The sequence below is a fragment of the Myotis lucifugus genome, unplaced genomic scaffold, assembly GCF_000147115.1.
Source record: "Myotis lucifugus unplaced genomic scaffold, Myoluc2.0 scaffold_325, whole genome shotgun sequence".
In the NCBI taxonomy this organism is placed as follows: Eukaryota; Metazoa; Chordata; class Mammalia; order Chiroptera; family Vespertilionidae; genus Myotis; species Myotis lucifugus.
In genome coordinates, this window is record NW_005871373.1 from 501,195 (window position 1) to 509,322 (window position 8,128).

An 8,128-nucleotide genomic window follows, 5' to 3' on the forward strand; every position below is an offset into this window, starting at 1 on the left:
TCTTGTGGTCTGTGTTTCCTAGGGCCCCTGACATTGGAGTAAGTATGCCCATGATGTATTTATCTGCCCATTTTCAATTTGGAGAGTGAGGAGGGCAAGGGCTGGGAAGGGAAAAATTCTCTCACTCCAATGCCACAGGGTGATGAAGCTCAGTTTTGGGAAACTTTTGTATTAGCCCACAATCCTATTTGTCTCTGTATTTTCAAGAGCTGGAGAAAGACAAAAGGGAAGAAAGAGAGAAACAATATACATGACCATGTAGGTCAAGCATGTCAGACTCAAAGGCTAACACGGGCCAAATAAACAAGGCTTAAGTGTATGTGGGCCGCAAACAAACAAAAGCTTCAATTTTCATAGAAACGTAGGTTTATTTCGGTAGAGACATATTGAATACAAAGGGCTGAAATAAATGAGTCATCGTTAACATAAAATAATAGAACGTTTTAATAAAAATTAATATTTTTTTCTTGAACATTATAGACACTGAATAACTGCACAAGTAAGCGTAACACAAATAAACCTATTTTTCTTGTTCTCCGCAAGCGAAATATCTCCTGTTGGGCACATCAAACAAGTTAGTACAAGACTAATGACATGACAATCAGCTGCTAAAATATTTGCTGCTGGTATTAGTGGAGAGAAATGGTGCGCCTGCGCATAAGGTGCGTAAGGGAAATAAATGCAACACAATTATAGTAATCAGTCATTAGCGAACGTTGTAGTTCGTTATTAATAATTATGTATAACAGGATATTGTAAAAATTAAGTTATGAAATTTTTATTAAAACATTTCTTACATACCGTTATATTGGCTGGGCTGCAAAAATATTCGTTGTGGGCTGCATTCGACCCTCGGGCCACGAGTCTGACATGCTTGGTGTAAGTGAAGCTGATGCTCCTATTAGAAAGCCAGTGTTGAGATGTTTCTTCAGAAACAGAAGCGGCTGCCGCTCTGCTTCTCACCCCGCTGTGCAGGGTGGTGGAGCCTTTGTGCTCTTGGCCAAGGTAACTGCCCAGTTTGGGCTCCACTCTGTGCTGTGGCTCTAACATCGCCCATGAAATTCAAACCACTCGGCCAGCCAGAACAAGGTTCCCTGAAGGAAGCATGCCGATCCCCTAAAGCAGCAGTTCTCAACCTGTGGGTCGCGACAGAAAACACATCTATAATTACATATTGTTTTTGTGATTAATCACTATGCTGTAATTATGTTCAATTTGTAACAATGAGAATACATCCTGCATATCAGATATTTACATGACGATTCATAACAGTAGCAAAATTACAGTTATGAAGTAGCAACGAAAATAATTTTATGGTTGGGGGTCACCACAACATGAGGAGCTGTATTAAAGGGTGGCAGCATTAGGAAGGTTGAGAACCACTGGTCTAAAGGAATTCAGAGGCAGGTGAGCAGTAAGGACCAGTGTCCTAACAAGGAAGGCTGCAGGGAAGAGATCATGTTTGAAGTGGCCTTTGAAGGGCCACTTCTCTAAACCTCAATTTCCTCATCTTTAAAATGAGGAAACTGGGTGGCCCTCAATTTCCTTATTAGCTTGACTCACTGAGAAGGACTTTCCCAATAAGTGATGCCTCACCCGCCCACTAGCAGGAGTCCTGTCCTTAGGAGAGGGTGCCCTCCGCTAGCCCTGCCGTCCCACGCAGTGTGGGCCACTTGAGGGGCTGGACATGCTGAAAGTCTCTCCTGAGTGACCAGCAAGCACACTGAGGGAAGAACTAGTTATATCAAGCTAGTCATACTTTCCAGTCTGACCTGGGCATAAACACTGTCCTCTTGTTTTTGTCTTTAAAAAATAAATTTTATTTTTTTTATTGATTTCAGAGAGGAAGAGAGTGGGAGAGAGAGATAGAAACTTCAAGGATAAAAGAGAATCATTGATTGACTGCTTCCTGCATGCCCCCTACTGGCTATCGAGCCTGCAACCCGGGCATGTGTCCTGACCGGGAATCGAACTGTGACCTCCTGGTCCATAGGTCGATGCTCAATCACTGAGACACACACAGGCTGGGCTTGTTTCTGTGTTTAGTGTTGAAATAGGTTACAACTCACCATCTTTCTATTGATTACTCACTTCTGGGCCTGTACATTTCAAGAGCTGTCACAAAGCCACCAAGTGTAGAAAATAAAGACTTGGGCTCCGGTGCTTGGCCACTGGCTTCAGAGCCCGGTTATCAGCTGGGGACTCCTGTTGGTAATAATACCCGATTCACAGCTAATGTAAGTGAAACAATTAGCACAGTGCCAGGTACCTACGCATTCAAATGTTATTGTTAGTCATTTAATAACACAGTTGTGCCAATTGAAAAATGGTCATAAGAAATCCTACCTTCTATCTCCTACTTGGGGGATGCTGTAAAACTTGAATTCATGAGTGTTAAACACCCAAGAATCTATCTTCTATACATTGGCACACCAGCTGCAAGTCTCTTCTGAAGGTTGCTATTTAGGGAAAATGCCCCTGGCAATGGTGTTTTACCTTTTCAATAACTGAACTCGCGTATGTTAGGCTGGCAGATTGACGGGTACTGTGCAACTCTATTCTGTAAGACATGAGGTAAGAACAGGCATCAGGATCTGACAGGCAGTGATCAATATTGACTTCTGGTTGTCCTGGAGGAAATAGCTTTTGATAACTTTGGCCTTGGCCACTGAAAAGGTCAACAGATCTTACCTTCCAAAAGCAACCACACAGCAGGCGAATTGGACAAAAACAACTAGTTAAGTGTCCTGGAGAGTGACCAAAGTCATAGCAAAGTCTAAGAAACATTTATGCATGAGAACCTGCTAAGAACAGTGGCATCCCTGCCTGGGTCTGCCTCCATCCCTCCCCCCAGGACAGGCCATAAGGACCAGCAGCTTTGCAGCCTGGAGCAGTGGCTGACACCTACAGCCATTTGCATAGTCTGGCAGGGTCAGCGGTGGTGCTATCAGCCTGAGGTTGACTTGTGACTGAGGCAAGCATTCCCCTAGCTGAGTCTATGTGCATGTGTAGCACAGGCTGGAGACAGCCCAAGCTAGCCACACACTCCTGGCAACCGTGAGGTTATACACAAGACACAGAGGGCATGCACAAAGGCCCTGTATGAAGGAAAACATGGGGAAGACTTAAAAATGGCCTGGACTTTGAATGTGCACCCCATCCACTTGCAGACCCATCAGTAGAAGACAAACCTTATTGGTTCCAGCTGCGTGAACAAAATCTCCGTCAGGTCTAACACTCTAATCAAATGCAAAGATTGTCATACTGGATTAAAAACAAACATCCACCTATATGCTGTCTACAGGAAATAAAAGACACAAAGATTCAAAGACTCAAAGAGATTGAAAGTAAAGTGATGGGAAGAGATATTCAAAATCATATCCATAGAGAGCTCAAGTGGCTTACAAATATTGAGCAAAATAGACTGGAATGCAAGAAATTTTATTAGAGACCCAAAGGGGTTCTTCATAATGACAGGGGTCAATGCACTAGGAAGCAAAATAATTACAAATGTGCCCATTCCCCAAACCAGAGCTTCAACACACAGGGAGCAAAAATGAACAGAATCGAAGATGAAATAAACATTTTATAGTAATAGTTGGATATTTCAAACTGCCCCCCGCCTCCCCCAAGTAACTGGTAGAAAAACTAGATATAAAATCAACAAGGATGTAGACGAACTGGACAACACTATCAATTGGTTTGCTTCAACTCAACACAAAACAGACACTCTGACTGCAGACATGTTCTTCTCAAGGGCATACGGGGGGGTTTTAGAGGAAAGACCATATGTTAGGTCCTAAATTATGTTTGACCTAAATGGGTCAACATTATTGAATTGTACACTTACCATGAGTGAATTTAAAGGTGTCTAGATTATGCCTAAATAAAGCTGTTTAAATGTTTGAAACATAAAATATGGAGACATAAAGCCACCTGCAGTCCTGCTGGCTCCACTCTAGGATGTCATTCTGCTGTTGAGTTAAGTTCGAGCTTGGAATTGCGTGAATTTAATCGCTAGCTCTCCAAGAAGACTGGTGTTAAGTATCTAATGCTATTTCAAGAACTAGACATTCAGTAAATTTTGTTGTCTATTCACTATTTGCTATGCTTTCTCCAGTGCAAGCTGCTGCCCTTCTCAGGGGGTATTGCTAATCCATTTAAGTAGCAATTAATTAAGAGCTCAGCTCCTGCATTGACATAAGCAGAAGGGCAAAGAAAGCCAAACAGATGTCTCCAAATGAGTTTGGTTCTTCTAGCACAGTGGTTCTCAATCTTGGCTGCACATTAAAATCACCTGGGAATCTTTTTAAAATCCTGATTTCTGGGCCTCATCCTCCGGAAATCCTGTTTCTTTGTTACTAATGTTGTGGCCCCACCCCATAACATAGGTGTTTGGTATAGGGTTGCTAGATTTAGCACAAAGATTTTTAAAAAAAGAGATTCCCAGTTAAACTGAATTTCAAATAAATGACAAATAACTTTTTATTGTAAATAAATTTTAATATAAACATGTCCCATAGGGACAGCCTGTGTTTTATCTGGCAACTCTAGTAAGTTATATTAATCTCTGTATCTAAAATATAAGAAAAATAGGTTTGCCCTGTTCATGTAAATTATGAAAAATTAACCAGTAATGAATGTATTTAGTATGCACAAAGGGAGGGGAAGAGATGCAGAGCACCTCCTGCCTGTATCTTCAGGGCTTTCTGAACAGATCGTTTTCTCTGAATATTTAACTCCAAAAACCAAATGTACCTATCATTTAAAAATGATAACTTCCTTTTATTCCATGCTAAGTCTTGACATGCAATATGTCACTTGATCTCCATTACGACCCAGTCCTGGTACTATTTTTCTTAGTTGTCTTATAGTTTCTGGTACTTCCCCGAGGCTCAGAAACTTGCCAAAGTCACACAGCTAGTGAGTTCCAAAGCCATTGTTCTTTCCACCTGACCAACCCAAATGTGCGCACACACGTCTTTTCCTAGTCCCTCCTGAACTTCCCAGTTCCCACCTCAACTTCTCTTCCACTCTATGTCTGATTCCTTCTTATTTGTCATCTGTCTAGACACAGTCCACCCTCCCATTCCCACTTCTTAGCCGTTGTTGGAATGTAGGGAATATGACTTTTAATGGCCATGTGTAAGCTTCCCACCACAGCAGAACAAAGACCCGGAAAAACTCCTGGACACCAGGAGTCAGACCAGGCAAGGAACGGAAACTGTCCTGAAGAGACCTGACCGCGCACCTGCGTTCCGTCCCATTCCAAGCCCACCTCCGCCCCAGACCCACTGAGGACGAGCTTCCGCCAGTGACCACATGTGAGGATGGAGCTCCTGCTCCTGGGGGCTGCCATCATCACCCCACGTCCCCTTGGCTGTGCAGCCCTTCCCTTTGGGTATCCCATCCCCAGCCCCTTTCCTTAAATAAATACAATTTTCTTAAATCACCTCTGAGAGGGCTATTTAGCCTGCCTGAGCACCACCCAGGCTAGCCTTTCACTGGTCACTACACAGTCCTGCTCCAAATACTGACTAGTGTCTTGTGGAGAGAATGCAATCAACACACGTTTGTCAGTTGACTGGTCATTTTCCCTAAAGGCATTCTGGAAGGCAGCTGTGAACTTGGCCACTTCTGCCAGTTCTACTTTCAAGACAAAGTTTGTTGACTCTCAGTTTTCACATTAAAGTGCCCTGAAGCCTTCTGGTCAGCAGAGAGCACCACTGGTCTTGAAGGGCGTAGACACCACACTGGGAAGCCCGGAGGCTGTTTTCTTGTGATCTTCTGTATAAACCTTTCAAGTCTGTGCCTACTACTAATTCATCATTTAGAAAGGCAGAGAAGAGTCCCCACTACCCCACAGATTAACAGTGGGTTAATGATCAGACAGTGGGCATCATTTTAAATGAAAGCCACAAAGGAACAGGCCTTCCAGACCATCTGAAATAAGCCTAAAGTTAGGCCTGGATGGATTTCACTAAGATTGCTTTTCCTGGGTGATGCTGAGAGCTAATGTCATAATCATTAGATGATCTGGACTCCAATTCATTTTTTTAAAGTATATTTTTATTGATTTCAGAGAGGAAGGGAGAGGGATAGAGAGACAGAAACATCAATGATGAGAGAGAATCATTGATTGGCTGCTTCCTGCATGCCCCACACCAGGCATCGAGCCCGCAACCTGGGCATGTGCCCTGACCGGGAATCGGGAATCGAACTGTGACCTCCTGATTCATAGGTCAATGCTCAACCACTGAGCCACGCCGGCTGGGCCCCAATCAAATTTTAACAGCTTCGTCTGGAAGGTAATTTTGATGTTCTTTGTCAATAGAGGCCGTACCTCAAATTCTCACCAAAATGAGGCTGAAGTGAATTCACGTTATCGTCTTCTTTCATTTAAATTTACTAGTGAGATCGATGTTTTGTCCCCCAGTTTAAAGACAAGAATCCCAAGCCTCAGAGAGGTCACATCTGTTAAATTAGTTACCCTAGACCACACTGTTAACAAGTGATAGAGATGACATCCAAAGCCAAGAGTGCGATGTGATGGGTTCAGGACACACCACCCTCCAGCACAGCATTTGCCGTATTGAGGGCATAGAGCTGAAGGAGTTCGAGGAAAGGGCAGAAGCAGGAAGGGATCACCGTAAGAAGCTGACTCAAGTAGGAGGTTCCAGGAGAAGCACCCACGCTGCAGAAACCTCCCCATGAACTCACTGCCTTCACAGCAATCTGAGCCTGGCCTCAGCTTGGGTCTGCACTGAGTCCCTGCTTGGGAGCATCTCATTGGTGGAGCCTAGATCACAGTCAGAAACCAGGGTTGCAAGGAAACCTGGGTAATGTAGTTATTTTTTGTTTTCTAATAAGACTAAATTTGCCCTAGCTGGTTTGGCTCAGTGGATACAGAGTTGGCCTGCGGACTGAAGGGTCCCAGGTTTGATTCCAGTCAAAGGCACATGCCCAGGTTGCGGGCTCGATCCCCAGTGGGGGGTGTGTAGGAGGCAGCCAATCAGTGACTCTCTCTCATCATTGATGTTTCTATCTCTCTCTCCCTCTCCCTTCCTCTCTGAAATCAATAAAACTATATTTTAAAAAATAAGACTAAATTTGTTCAATAACCTATTAAAAGTTTGATTATAAGGATCCAACAGTGTAAAAAGTACAAAACAGATTTGTAGCTTTCTAATATGTGAATACAAAGTGCATGCCTACATGCAGTACATCCTCCAGGCAGAGAGAGGTGGAAGGGGGAAAGCAGACTGTGGTTGAGTCCAGCAATAAATAAATAAATAAATAAATAAATAAATAAATAAATAAATAAATACCAAAGAAGCGATGACCCATGTTACAGTGTGTTCTACACCAGCACTGCAGCCACAACACACAGGCACAAGAACCATTTCAAAATGACTCAACAGGAAGATGATAGTGGCTGCAATGCTTGCCATCTGCCTTAAAGCTGTGGGAGAGCTGCCCCTGCTCACTGTACGGTCTGTACATATGGTGGCTTATAGTTTCTTCCAAAGGAATATAATGTTTTAAGTTTAGGTTAAGAACTACAAAACTATAGGGTGTCCACTAAAAGTGGCTCACTCCTTATGTTTATACTATCCAAGTTTTAAAATCCAGCTTTAAAAATAAGCACTGAGTCACTTTATTATAAGTTAGGCAACTGATCCTCGTTATGAAAAGTGTGAACTGGAATATTTTTCTGAACTTTTAGAAAAGAGGCAATGTGAGTACTTTGGTTTGGGTTTAAGTGACAGGCTTTTAATAAAGATTTGAGAACTGAAGGGCCCCATGTTTAGGATTTAGCATCTAACATCTCAATGTTCAGAAAACCATACCAAGACCAACCAACTCAACATGAAGACACCTCGTTCCTTTCATTAGAATTTTATTTTACTACTAGTGGCCTGGTGCATGAAATTCATGCAGGGTGGGGGTGTCCCTCAGCCCAGCCTGCACCCTCTCCAATCTGGGACCCCTCAGGGGATGTCCGACTGCTGGTCATCTCTCTCGCAATTCGGGACTGCTGACTCCTAACTGCTCACCTGCCTGCCTGCCTGCCTGCCCCTAACTACTCTGCTTGCTGACCTGCTTGCCCCCAACTGCCCCCCCTTTT

The 8,128-nt window shown here is 43.4% G+C and overlaps 1 long non-coding RNA gene across 1 annotated transcript; it reads right to left on the bottom strand.

Annotated features, from left to right (window-relative positions):
* Positions 1-842: 842 nt before the first annotated feature.
* Positions 843-2,556, bottom strand: LOC111828293. Its single transcript, XR_002832112.1, has 3 exons — positions 2,347-2,556; positions 2,092-2,205; positions 843-1,136 (listed from the first exon to the last, which is right to left on the bottom strand). It is a non-coding gene; the product is annotated as an uncharacterized LOC111828293 (long non-coding RNA).
* Between the last annotated feature and the right edge of the window lie 5,572 nt (positions 2,557-8,128).